Source organism: Delphinapterus leucas, chromosome 3, assembly GCF_059928025.1.
Source record: "Delphinapterus leucas isolate spDelLeu-1000000601 "Yukka" chromosome 3, BTC_Dleu_Yukka2, whole genome shotgun sequence".
In the NCBI taxonomy this organism is placed as follows: domain Eukaryota; kingdom Metazoa; phylum Chordata; class Mammalia; order Artiodactyla; family Monodontidae; genus Delphinapterus; species Delphinapterus leucas.
Genome location: NC_143131.1, coordinates 151,664,921 through 151,679,071, shown reverse-complemented (window position 1 = coordinate 151,679,071; position 14,151 = coordinate 151,664,921). Strand labels below are relative to the sequence as shown.

Sequence of the window (14,151 nt, the reverse complement as noted above, 5' to 3'; positions counted from 1 at the left end):
GCTTTTCACCATTAAATATGTTAGTCGTGAGTTTGTTGTAAATAGTCTTTATTATGTTCAGACATGTTTCCTCTATACCAATTATGATGAGAGTTTTTATCATGAATGGATGTTGAATTTTCTCACATGCTTTTCCTTTGTTTATTGAGATGATCATGTGAATATTCTCCTTCCTTTATTGGTTTGCAAGTGTTGAACCATCTTTGTGACCCTAGAATAAACACCACTTCATCATGGCATATATATCCTTTTTATATATTATTGAATTTGTTTTTCTAATATTGTGTTGAGAATTTCTGCATTTATATTCATCAGATATATTTGCCTATAATTTTCTTTTTTGTAGACTCTTTCCTTGGTTTTGATATCAGAGTGATGGTGACCTTGTAGAATGAATTTGGGAGTATTCCATCCTTTTTAAATTTTTTAGAATAGTTTGAGACAGATAGGTATTAGCTTTTCTTTATATATTTGGTAGAAGTCCCCTGTGAAGACGTCCAGTCCTGGACTTCTGTTTACTGGGAAGTTTTGTTTTTGTTTTTTTTTTTTTTATTACAAATTCAATTTCACTACTAGTGATCGGTCTGTTTACATTGTCTATTTCTTCCTGATACAGTCTTGGAAGATTGTATCTTTCTAGAAATTTGTCCATTTCTTCTAGTTTGTCCAATTTCTTGGCATATAGGTGTTCATAGTATTCTCTCATGATTTTATTTTGTATCTCTGTGATATTGGTTGTTACTTCTCCTCTTTCATTTCTTATTTTGTTTATGTGAATCCTCTTTTTTCCTGATGAGTCTGGCTAAATTTTTCTCAATTTTGTTTATCTTAAAAAAAATCAGCTCTTTGTTTTACTGATGATTTCTCTTTTTTTGTCTCTTTTATTCATTTCCCTTCTGATCTTTATTATTTCCTTTTCTCTACTGACTTTGGACTTTGTTCTTCTTTTTCTGATTCATTTAGATGGTACTTCATCTTGTTTTTATGACGTGTTTTCTTGTTTCTTGAGGTAGGCCTGTGTCACTATAAACTTCCATCTTAGAACTGCTTTTGCTGCATCCAATGAATTTTGGAAAGTTGTATTTCCATTCTCATTTGTCTCAAGGTATTTTCTGATTTCCTCAATGAATTCTTCATTGACCCACTGGTTTTTTAATAGCATACTGTTTAGTCTCCATGTGTATGTTTTTTCCCATTTTACTTCCTGTAACTGATTTCCATTTTTATATCATTTTGGTCAGAAAGGATGCTTTGATATAATTTCTATCCACTTAAATTTGTTAAGACTTGGTTTTTGGCCAACATGTTGTCTATCATGGAGAACATTCCATGCATGCTTGAAAAGAATGTCTATTCTGCTGTTTTTGTATGGAATTTCCTATAGGTATGTATTAAACCCAACTGGTCTAACGTGTCATTTAAGACCACTCTTTCCTTATTGATTTTCTATCTGGATGATCTGTCCATTGATGTATGTGGTGTACTGAAGTCTCCTGCTAATATTATTGTCAATTTCTCCCTTTATGTCTGTTAATATTTGCTTTTAGTTAGGTGTTCCTGTATTAGGTTCATATATAATGAGTGTTATACCCTCTTCTTTTATTGATCCTTTTATCATTATGTAATATCCTTGTTTGTCTTTTGTTATAGCCTCTGTTTTAAAGTCTACTTTGTCTGATATGAGCACTGCTACCATGCTTTTTGTTGTTTCTGCTTACATGAAATATCTTTTTCCATCCCCTCAACTTTCAGTCTGTGTGTATCTTTAGCTCTGAAGTAAGTCTCTTGTAAGCAGCATTATAGATGGGTCCTATTTTTTTTTCCAATAACCACCTTTTGTCCATTGAAAAAAATTTAGCCCACTGATATTTAAAGTGATTATTGATAGGTGTGTATTTATTGTCATTTTTTTAAAAACTTGTTCTCTGGTTCTTTTTTGTAGTTCTGTTTTTTAATTCTTTTTCTAGTTTCTTCCTTTTGGTTTGATAATTTTAAGTAGTATATTTGTGTTCCTTACTCTCTAGTTTTTGTGTATCTATTGTAGGTTTTTGATTTGTGGTTACCATGGGATTCATATATGTTGATCTATAACTATATGTTTTAATCAGGTAATCATTTCAGTTCAAACACATTCTAAAAGATTTACATTTTTAACTCGCATCCTCTACATTTTGTGTTTTTAATGTCACGTCTTCATCTCTTTACTGATTATTGTAGATGATTTTACAAATTTTTGCATTTTATTCTTTGCACAATTTAACTGGCTGATCCTCAGCCTTTACTATATATCTACCTTTGCTAGTGGGATTTTTCATTTCCTATATATACTTACTTCTTATTATAGCCTTTTCATTTCCAGTCAGAGAAAACCCTGTAACATTTCTTTTAGGGTAGGTTTAGTATACATGAACTCTTTTAGCTTTTGCTTGTCTCAGAATTTCTTTCTCTCTCCTTCAATTCTAAATGATAATCTTGCTGGGTATAGTATCCTAGGTTGCAGGTTTTTTCCTTTAAGCTCTTTGACTATATCAAGCCACTCCATTCTGGCCTGAGAAGTTTCTGCAGAGAAATCAGCTGATAACCTTTGGGGGACTCCCTTGTATATAACGGTTTTTCTCTTGCTGCCTTTAAAATTCTCTCTTTAACTTTTGCCATTTTAATTATGGTATTTCTTGGTGAGGATCTGTTTGGGTTCATCTTGTTTGGGATCTTCTGTGCTTCCCATACCTGGATATGTTTCCTTCTTCACGTTTGGGAAGTTTCCAGCAACAATTTTATCAAATACATCTTCTACCCCCTTTTTTCTCTCTTCTCTGGGTCTGTGCTGCCTTTGTCCCTAACAGCTGAGCTCTCCTCTTGGCCACTGTATCCCTCACCCTAGTGTGGAGCTGTGCTGTGGAGTAGGTGGGGCTGGTGCAGGTGCTTAGCATGGATTGTTGAGAAGGCTGAGGGCAGTCCCAGACACAGTCAGAGACCTGGATCACTTATGATGCACTGCCTGAGTAAGCACCAGTAATTGTTGCCCTTACCCTGCTCAGATGCAGCTCCTGGTCTGAGCTGCCTTTGTCCCTCACAGCTGAGCTTTCCCTGCAGCAGTGGCAGCCCTTGCCCCAATGTGAACCTATGTCATGAGCAGGTGGGGCATGAGTGGGCACTCATCTCAGGCTGGGGTGCACGCCAGGGCGGTCTTAGGAAACCAGCCTGCATCCTGTGCAGTTTCAATCCACTCTCTCCACCCTGTTTCAGAAGTAAGCAAGCATGTGTGCACTCTCATGAGCAGAGTCCAGGCTTCCCACAGCTCTCCTGTTAGTCCCACCAGTCCTCCAACCAGCCAAGGGGACTTGTTTTCCAGGTGTCAGACCCCAGCCCTGGGGCACCCAGTATGTGACTTGAGCCAATCACTCTCTATGGGAGATCTCCACTTGTGTAACCTCCCTCCTCTTCTGAGTCCCCTCCCAGGTGCACAGGTCCAAATCTGATCAGTTCTCTTCCCTTCCTTACCTAATCCTGTGTGGATCTTTCTTACAGCCTTGGCTGTACAGGAGTCTTTCTGCAAGTCTACAGTTAGTTTTCAGTGAGAATCATTCCACATGTAGATATATTTTTGATGTTTTTGTAGGAGGAGGTGAGTTTTACATCTTCCTACTCTACCATCTTCATCTCCACAATAATTTCAAATTTTAGTTCGATCGCTCTGACCAATACATTAGCGTAAGAAAATTCAGGATCCCAATTAGGTAATAATAGCAAGTGCCTACATTGCACTTACCATGTTTTGGCCACTTATTCTAATCATATTACATGAATTAACTCATTTTAGTTCTCACAATAAAAATAATTAGAAGAAATTCGGTAATAAAAACTTATCCTCCTTGGCTTCAACTTTTTTCATACCATGACTTTGGCTGTTATCTTTGTTTAATTAATTCTGTGTTGGATGTTATGACATAATTTGTAAAGGACTCTAATGACAACAGAGCTTGTAAGTCACTAATCAGCTGACCTTAGAGGCTAAGTGTGCTTTGTTTGCCCTGTGTCCCTATAAAAAGGAAAAAAAGTAAAGTAGCCTCAAAAGGAAATTCTCTTTCTTGTCTGTCTGAAAGATGGATCACTTGTGTAATAGTTTGCTAGAGCTGCCGTAACAAAATATCAGGAATGGGTGGCTTGAACAACTGAAGTTTATTGTCTCAAAGTTCTGGAGCCTGGAAGTTCAAGATAAAGGTGTCAACAGGGTTAGTAACTTCTAAGGGCCTCTCTCCTTACATTAAAGACAGCCATTGTCTCTCTGTGTCTTTTCACATTATTTTCTCTCTGTACTTGTCTCTCTGTCCAAATTTTTTTCCTTTTCATAAGGATACCACCCATATTAGATTAGGGCTTACCCTATCCACCACATTTTAACTTAATTACCTCTGTAAAAACTATCTCCAAATAAGGTCACACTCTGAAGCACTGGGGATTAGGACTCCAACATTTGTGGGGGGGAGGACACATTTTAAATTACAACAACTTGGCTTAAGATATGAGGAGTACTATTACTTTAACATGAAACATCTGAAATCTCACGTCCTTGTGCCTCCAACTAGCCTGTTTTATCTTCACCATTGATTTGTGTCTCCTCTATCTTTTCTATTCTCTATCCCAAATTCCTTTAATTGATATAAAGTCAAGACCCCTGGGCACCAAGTGTCTACATTAATCTACTTGTCAGTCCATCATGAGAAGAAAAGTGGTTAAATATCTTCAAAACACAATACTAAGAAACATTTTTAAAATGAGAATAATTTTCATCCAGGACTAAATAAAACAAGGAAAGTAAGGCAGAACTTAGATCAGGCTATATCTTACACCTTATCATTAAAATTTGATTAGACTAAAGTTGCAAGGTTGTGAAAACAGAGGGGTGCATTAATAGGATAATTTAGTACTACTTTTTATGATTCTTTTAAGCAATATTTGGTAGACTTGAAAGCTAATGGAACTTTCGGTCTCTCTCCCTCTCTCCCCCACTCCCTCCCTTTCTTACTCGAATGGAGTAAAACTTTAAATAGTAAATTTATTTGGAAAAATAAATAAATTAATGAATTGAAGGTTTGGGAGATTTCTTAACTGCAGCTGCATTAATTAGGAAATATCATTGCTTTGACTTCATGTAACCATTCACTATCTTTTTCTGCAAGTAGAATATGTGTGTTGTCCCTGTTTGTTTTAACTGAAATTGACCTCAAACTGTGTTCCATAATGTATTTTTTATGGTTCCTAATCATTTATTAAAAGTATAACACTTTGCTATTATCATACTTGTGACTTTTAAAAAATTTCTATTGCAGTGTAGTTGATTTAAAATGTTGTATTAGTTTTTGCTGTATAGCAGAGTGAATCAGTTGTACATATACATATATCCACTCCTATTTAGAATCTTTTCCGGTACAGGTCATTCGAGAGTATTAAGACGAGTTCCCTGTGCTATAGAGTAAGTCCTTATTAGTTATGTATTTTATATATATATATATAGTAGTGTGTATATGTCAGTCTCCCAATTTATCCCCCCCGACCCCAGTAACCATGAGTTTGTTTTCTGCATCTGTGACTCTATTTCTGTTTTGTAAATAAGTTCATTTGTACCATTTTTTTAGATTCCACAGGTACGTGATATCTTATGATATTTGTCTTTCTCTGTCTTCACTCAGTATGACAATTTCTAGGCCCATTCATGTCACTGCAAATGATATTATTTCATACTACTTTTATGGCTGCAGTGAACATTGGGGTACAATGTATCTTTTCGAATTATGGTTTTCTCTGGATATATGCCCAGGAGTGGGATTGCTGGATCATATGGTATCTCTATTTTTAGTTTCTTAAGCAAACTCCATACTGTCCTCCATAGTGGCTGTACCAATTTACATTCCCACCAACAGTGGAGGAGGGTTCCCTTTTCTGCACACCCTCCCTAGCATTTATTGTTTGTAGATATTTTGATGATGGCCATTCTGACCAGTGTGAGGTGATACCTCATTGTAGTTTTGATTTGTATTTCTCTAATAATTAGTGTTGTTAAGTATCTTTTCATTTGCTTTTTGTCCATCTGTTTGTCTTCTTTGGAGAAATGTCTATTTAGAGTTTCCACCCATTTTTTGATTGGGTTTTTTTTTATATATATATATATATTGAGCTGCATGAGCTGTTTGTTTGTTTGTATATTTTCGAGATTAGTCCTTTGTCACTTCATTTGCAAATATTTTCTCCAGTTTGGTGTCTTTTCGTTTTGTTTATGGTTTCCATTGCTGTGCAAAAGTTTTTTTGTTTTGGTTTTGGGATTTTTGGCTGTGCTGCACAGCATACAGGAATTTAGTTCCCTGACCATGGATCGAACTCGTGCCTCCTGCAGTGGAAGTGCAGTCTTAACCACTGGACCATCGGTGAAGTCCCCGTGCAAAATCTTTTAATTAGGTCCCATTTGTTTATTTTTGTTTTTATTTTCATTACTCTAAGAAGTGGGTCAAAGAAGATCTTGCTGCAATTTATGTGAGAAAGTGTTCTGTCTATGTTTTCCTCTAAGAGTTTTATAGTATCCGGCCTTACATTTAGGTCTTTAATCCATTTTGAGTTTATTTTGTGTTAGAGAGTGTTCTAATTTCATTCTTTTACATGTAGCTGTCCTGTTTTCCCAGCACCACTTATTAAAGAGGATGTCTTTTCTCCATTGCATATTCTTGCCTCCTTTGTAATAGATTAGGGGACCATACGTGCTTGGATATATCTCTGGACTTGCTATCCTGTTCCATTGATCTATATTTCTCTTTTTGTGCCAGTACCATACTGTTTTGATGACTGTAGCTTTGTGGTATAGTTTGAAGTCAGGGAGCCTGATTCCTCCAGCTCCTTTTTTGTTTCTCAAGATTGCTTTATCTATTCGGGGTCTTCTGTGTTTCTGTACAAATTTTAAAAAATTTTGTTCTAATTCTGTGAAAAGTGCTATTGGTAATTTGATAGGGATTGAATTGAATCTGTAGATTGCTTTGGGCAGTATAGTCATTTGGACAATATTGATTCTTCCAATCCAAGAACATGGTATATCTCTCCATCTGTTTTTGTCATCTGTGATTTTTTTTCATCAGTATATTTTTTCTTTTTATTGGAGTATAATTGTTTTACAATATTGGGTTAGTTTCTGCTCTAGAACAAAGTGAATCAGCTATATTTATACATATATCCCCACCCCACCCCTCTAGTTCATCACAGAGCACCGAGCTGAGCTCTCTGTGCTATACAGCAGCTTCCTACTATCTATCTCTTTTACACATGGCAGTGTATATATTTCAGTGTTACTCTCTCAGTTCATCCCACCCTCCCCTTCCCTCCCCCTTTGTCTACAAGTCTGTTCTCTACATCTGTATCTCAGTATCTTATAGTTTTCTCTGTGCAGGTCTTTTTCCTCCTTAGGTAGGGTTATTCCTAAGTATTTTATTCTTTTTGATTCATGGTAAATGGTATTATCTTCTTAATTTCTTTTGATGATTTTAAGAAAATTGAAATCATATCAAGCATCTTTTCTGACCACAATGCTATGAGATTAGAAATCAATTACAGGAAACCTTTTCTTCTCGAACTCTTTCAAAAAGTTGCAGAGGAAGGAAGACTCCCAAGCTCATTCTATGAGGCCACCATCACCCTGATACCAAAACCAGACAAAGATAGATAGCACAAAAAAGAAAATTACAGGCCAATATCACTGATGCACATAGACACAAAAATCCTCAACAAAATACTAGCAAACAGAATCCAGCAACACATTAAAGGGATCATACACTATGATCAGGTGGGATTTAGCCCAGGGATGAAATGATTTTTCATTATCCACAAATCAACGAGTGTGATACATCACATCAATAATTTGAAGAATAAAAATCACATGATCATCTCAATAGATGCAGAAAAAGCTTTTGACAGAATTCAAAACCCATTTATGATAAAAGTTCTCCAGAAAGTGGGCATAGAGGGAACCTACCATAGCATAATAAAGCCATAGTCAACAAGCCTAGAGCAAACATCAATCTCTGTGGTGAAAAGCTGAAAGCATTTCCTCTAAGATCAGGAACAAGAAGACAAGGATGTCCATTCTTGCCAGTATTATTCAACATAGTTTTGGAAGTTTTAGTCACAGCAATCAGAGAAGAAAAAGAATTAAAATGATCCAAATTGGAAAAGAAGTAGTAAAACTGTCACTCTTTGCAGATGACATAATACTATCTATAGAAAATCCTGAAGGTGCTACCAGAAAATTACTAGAGCTCATTAATGAATTTGGTAAAGTTGCAGGATATAAAAACCATACACAGAAATCTCTTGCATTCCTAACAACAAAAGCTCAGAAAGAGAATTTAAGGAAACCAGTCACTATTTTAACATATTAATCAATAATTTATATTATTCTTACTTTATAAAAGAGATTTTGTTTCTTTATAAAGGAGATATAGTTTAGGAATGTTATCCAGTGTAGACCTTTTTAATATCTCTATGCCAAACCCCTGATTTAGTATTATTGTTAATAGGTCTTACCTTAAAAATTAAAAGTAACAATAACAAGCTGGTTATGGAGTAACAACGCCACACTCCCTTGTATGACTTATCAAGAGGATCCTATGAGAATTAAAATAATTCATAAGTATACTGTCAAAAGCTCAGAGATAACAGAAGTAAAACCAATGAATCACTGAAGTAGTAATTAATAAAAGTTTGTTGTGCACACACCAAAAAGATAGTTTGCAAACCAAGCACACTCAAAGCAAAACATAGAGGCTCATAGGCAATTGTTATAAAGCAGTTTAGTGAGAAGACAGTGACTGCTTATTCTTCAGTGATTGGTTATAATATTAGAATTTAAGTGATAGGGAATTGGTTAGTTGTTACCTCTTATTAAGCTTGAGAAGAAGTTTAAGTCTTGCTAATGATTTGCAGAAGCAGAAACAAGAAATGAGTCAGGTCAAGCGAGTAATTAAGCTTTGTTTGTATGGCTAAATTGGTTTTGTCTTTTCAGGGAGTTTTCAAGTTTGGTCTCTTTTTTATTTTAACAATACTTAGCACATAAATTATCTATAAGTCAGTATGCATTGCATATTTAGTAAAAATAGGAGACTGAAGACAATTTTGGATAAAACTTTTTTTAGTGACTACAATTTTGCAAAAAGAAAAAATGTATTGTTTAACAATTGTAATTTGATATTTTCCACTTTATGATAAATATATTAGCATAAATCAGATATAATCATGTTGGAAACAAGAAAGTGGTTAAAAATAATATCTCACAAAACAGTGATGTATGTGATTTTTAAAGTAGCTTTATAAAGAAAATACTTCTTGTAAAACTGATTTGTTGTTTATCATACACAAAGGCCAAGGGAAGAGAAGGTAGATTAGTTTATTATTATTCCACATTTTCTACATCTATTTGACAATAGAATGTTTTTCTCTTATAATACATGTAACAAAATTTCACATCACAGACCTTAATTCAGGAAAGGAGAAAATAATTACAAAACATGAGTAGACTAACTGTTCCTGAAATAAAACTAGTAAAAGTGAAATAAGCAATGTGAGAAAAATAGTCTTCTTGCAAGGTTCCTAGAGCTGCCTATTGCCAATTCCTAGCATATAAAATGGAAATAAGGAATCAATATTATAATAAATCTGACCTGTAAAATATTAATCTTTATGAAAATATTTGAGTAAATAGGACTACCACTGGATAGGGTCAAGAGGGTGGACCCACTGCCCTAGTGGGGTAAGGAGACCAAGCATTGAGCCACAGAGTGTTATTCTCTGGTCTTGGCACCTAACAGAAATTGCTATACTGAGCTTTGGACTTCCTTGAGACCCTTGACTTTTTTTTCCTTCCTATTCATCCCTTTTAAGGTAGGAATACCTACCCTATACATATCCCCCATTATAATTTGAAAGCAGATAACTTTTTTCTAGGTTGGCAGGTCCATGAGTAGAAAACAATTTTTCCCCACAATGGACCATATCAGAGCTTCACCCATGTCTGACTTAAATTATTTAGAAGATACACAATTTGAGACTTTTGAATTAATTATATTGAGATGGTATTTTGAACTTAGAGTTGATACTGGAATGGATTAAGACTTGGTGACGATGGAATAGTATGAATATATTTTGTATATAGAAATAATGAAAATTTGGAGGGAACAATGGAAGAACTGTACTGGGTTGAATAATTCTCCCCAAAATTCAAACCATCCTAAATGTGCACACGTGGCATTATTTGGAATAGGATCTTTGCAGATGTAATCTAGTTATGATGAGGTCATATTTGATAAGAATGGACCATAAATCCAATGACTAGTGTCTTTGTAAGATAAAGGAGAAGGATATGTGAATGCAAAGAATAGAATCATACAGAGAAAAGACGGTCACGTGAAGATGGAGGCAAAAATTGTAACGATGTAGCTATGAGCCAAGGAATGACAAGGACTGTTAGCAAACCACCAGAAGCTAAGAAGAGGCAAGGAAGGATTCTTCCCTGGAAACTTCAGAAAGAATATAGTGCTGCTGACACTCTCATTTCAGCCTTCTAGCCTCCAGAACTGTGAGAGGACAAACTTCTGTTGTTTGAAGTCATCTAGTTTGTGGCAAACTGTTATGGCAGCTCTAGGAAACTAATGCACTGTTCATCCCTCTGGTTTCAACTGACATTGAATATCCTCTATGAGCCTTCTCTAATAGTCACAAAGCTAAGTGCCTCTCCATAGTACTTCTCACTTTTCCCTTTGCATTGTCATTCATAGCACTGAATATATTACATGAAAGATCTGTTAATGAGTGTATCTACTTACTCTAGTGTGCCTCAAGGTGACAAGTATCTTATTACTCTTTGCAACAGTAGCACCTAGGAAATTTCCTGTCACTAGAACAAAGTTAAAAAAAAGAAAAAAAACTACAGAGAATAACTATTTGGTTACGGTACAGTCACCATGCAACAATCTGTAAGCATATGAAGTGTACTCTTCAACAGGTACATTCGTATGTCAAAACTCAGCAAAGGGTTATGTAATCAAGATACCACACTGTCTGGCTGAGTGAAACATTTTATAGTTTTGATGAAACAAATCTTTATAATTTATCAGTGAAAGTAGAATGATTTTTGTCCACTGGTGTCCTTACTTGTGACAAGAATAACATTGGCAATGATATAAAGTACATATCAAAATAATATGAAATATTAATGTTAACTTGATCATTAAAGTAGAAAAGGCTTGTACTAACTGCAATTTATAATACATTTTGACTAGTATTAATGGAGATCACTTAGAAAATGAAATGTGTTTGCTATTTGGCTAACAATTTGCATCTCAGTATTAATTGATTGTGAAAGATAAATATACAAAATAAAAACAAGCTCATTAAAGACAGATTCACTCCATTATTTTCTTAATTATTTTTAACTGTTTTATATTCTCTTTGGAGAAATAAAACTTGAAATTTGCAAATATTTAAATGCTCATTTTCTTCACAGTTTATAGAAGAGCATCACACAGTGCAGTCACACATAAAATGCTTAAAGAGTGCAAACCCACATTTTAATTATACAGTATCAGCTAAGATAACTCAATAATATCAATAAACTTACAAAACAATTTCAGGAGAAATGTAAAACTCTATCAGAGTTTTAAAATCAAACAATAGATTATCAAATGGCAAAAGGAAGATAATTTACTGGACTGAAATTTGATAAAATTTGTAAATGAAATAAGTATGTAATTATAAAGCATGATATAATAATTTTCACAAAATAAATCATTTCTCAGCTCCATTCCTTTTGCTTTAGATTGAATTCAGACAACCTATTACTAAAATTTTTTCTATTTTATGAATGTTACCATTTTTGCTTTTACCTCATTACTTACTTCAATTACAATTTAAAATATATATCTAACAGGACTTCTGGTTTCAGTCCTAACACATAAAGAATATTGAAATCAAACCTTTAATACTCACAACAACAACAACAAAAACCCTGAAAACCAATGTATCTTTTTGGACTCAACATGGACTAGAGCTTACAGGGCAAATCACCACTCCAAAGTCTAGAAACACAGGTGAACCCACGTAGTCACAGCAAAGATCTGCTTATCTGGAGAAAAAAGTTACGGGAGCCATAAAATGGTAGGGCCCCTTTAATCATAATATTGCTGAACTGCTAAACACTGAGTATGGAACCAGTGTGAGTAACTCCCGGGTGCTACAGTTTTAAGGGAATCCCAACATTTTGTGGGCTTTAACCTACAGAAATACACACAAGTTCTCACAATAAAGAGTCAGGAAAAATTTCCTCCTGGTGTTAGGAGTGGGAGTCGGAAAAGAAAGTCCTTAGGGCTGCTATAACAAATCATTACCAATGTGATGGCTTAAAACAGTAGAAATTTACTCTCTTGCAATTCTGAAGTACTGAAGCTGAAAATCAATTTCACTGACCTAAAATTAAAGGGTTACCTGGGCCATGCTCCTTCAGGAGACATGAGAGGAGAATCCATTTCTTCCCTCTTCCAGCTTCTGGTAGCTGCTACATTCCTTAACTGTGACCACATCATTCCAATCTCTGCTTCTGTGGCCACATTGCCTCCTCTTTTATATGCCTCTCTTATAATGACACATATAATTGAATTTAAGACGCATCTGGAAAATCCATGATAATCTTCTTGATGTCAATATATTAACTTAGTCATGTCTGCAAAAAGCCCTTTTCCTTATAAGATAACATTTACAGATTCCATGAATTAAGACCTGATATCTTTGGGAGGCCATTATTCCATTACAACACTAAGCATTTTGAAATATGCACAGAATAGTCTCTGTAACAATGAGCTAATCCATAAGGAAAGACTTAACTATAGTCTTATCCCACCTGGGGAAGAACATTTATCCCAAAACAGCCCCATTTAGTTTTCCTGTCTCACATAAATGGGAAGAAGAAAAAACTATTCAAATAAAGAAACACTTGTAAAGGTCACAGCTCAGAGACACAGGCCTTTGGAAACACTGAGATTTAATTATAAGATAATAGAACTTGTTCCTTCCCTCATACCATACCACCACACCAACATTGCTCTAGTATAGTAACAGTGGATTATAGCTGAAACATTCCAAGATGCAGACTCACTGAGAAGGAGTAATTAGAGAAGCCCAAAACTAAGATAAAAACAAGGACACAACATGAAGGCTCTGGAATCTCTAGTTACAGAAAATATTAAGGGGTCCAAATTCTATCTGTATTAACATAAATCCTCACTTTAGTGGCCTATGTAACTTAGTTCCTATTGCCTGATATACGTCCTACTTTCAATAAAAAATTAAAAGTCATTCTAAAATGCCAGAAAAATTACTCTGCAAGGAGAAACAAGCTTAAGGACCAGACTTACACATGATATAAATGTTGAAATTATCAGCTAGATAAAATGACAATGTTCAATGTGTTTAAGGTTCTAATGAAAAAGTAGATCAAATGCAAGAAGAGATGAATACTATAAACAGAAACATGAAAACTCTAAAAAAGAATCAAAAATAAATGTTAGAAATAAAAAGCAGTGTATCATACCCATATCTTTGAAGGACTCATCCGTAGGATGGACATGATTAAAGGAATAATCAGTGAGCTTGGTCAATAGAAACTTCACAAGCTGAAATGCAAATAGAAGAAAAGTTAAATAAAAGGATGCAATGTCCAAAACAGTGGGACAATTACAAAGGTGGAACATAATCATAATTGGTATACTATAAGGAGAAAAAAGAATATAGAATTATTTGAATTTATGCTGATTGAGAATATTCCAAAAGCAAGGACCGTAAGGCAGTGAACCTAAAAAAAAAAAAAAAAAAGGAGAATCCAAATAATTAAACAACAATAAAGTACATCTAGGATTATCATACTCAAAATGTAGGAAACCAGATGTAAAGAAAATCTTGAAAGGAATTAGAGAAAACAAACTCAAAACAAATACATACATTTAGAGTAACATGGATAAGAAACTCATGGGGCTTCCCCCCAAAACCATACAATCAAGAAGAGAATAAAATGAAATATTCAAAGTACTGAGAAAAACCTAGAATTCTATAACCAGTAAAATTATCCTA

The 14,151-nt window shown here is 34.6% G+C and overlaps 1 long non-coding RNA gene across 3 annotated transcripts in view; it reads right to left on the bottom strand.

Moving 5' to 3' along the window:
- LOC111171249 (uncharacterized) overlaps window positions 1–14,151 on the bottom strand; it is a 106,233-nt gene extending 92,082 nt beyond the window's left edge. Inside the window, exon 1 of one of the 3 annotated variants that reach the window (XR_016392520.1) lies at window positions 1–14,151. This exon is cut by the window's left edge and continues 21,967 nt beyond it. This is a non-coding gene — a long non-coding RNA (uncharacterized LOC111171249). The other 2 variants (XR_016392519.1, XR_016392517.1) reach the window with 2 other exon arrangements.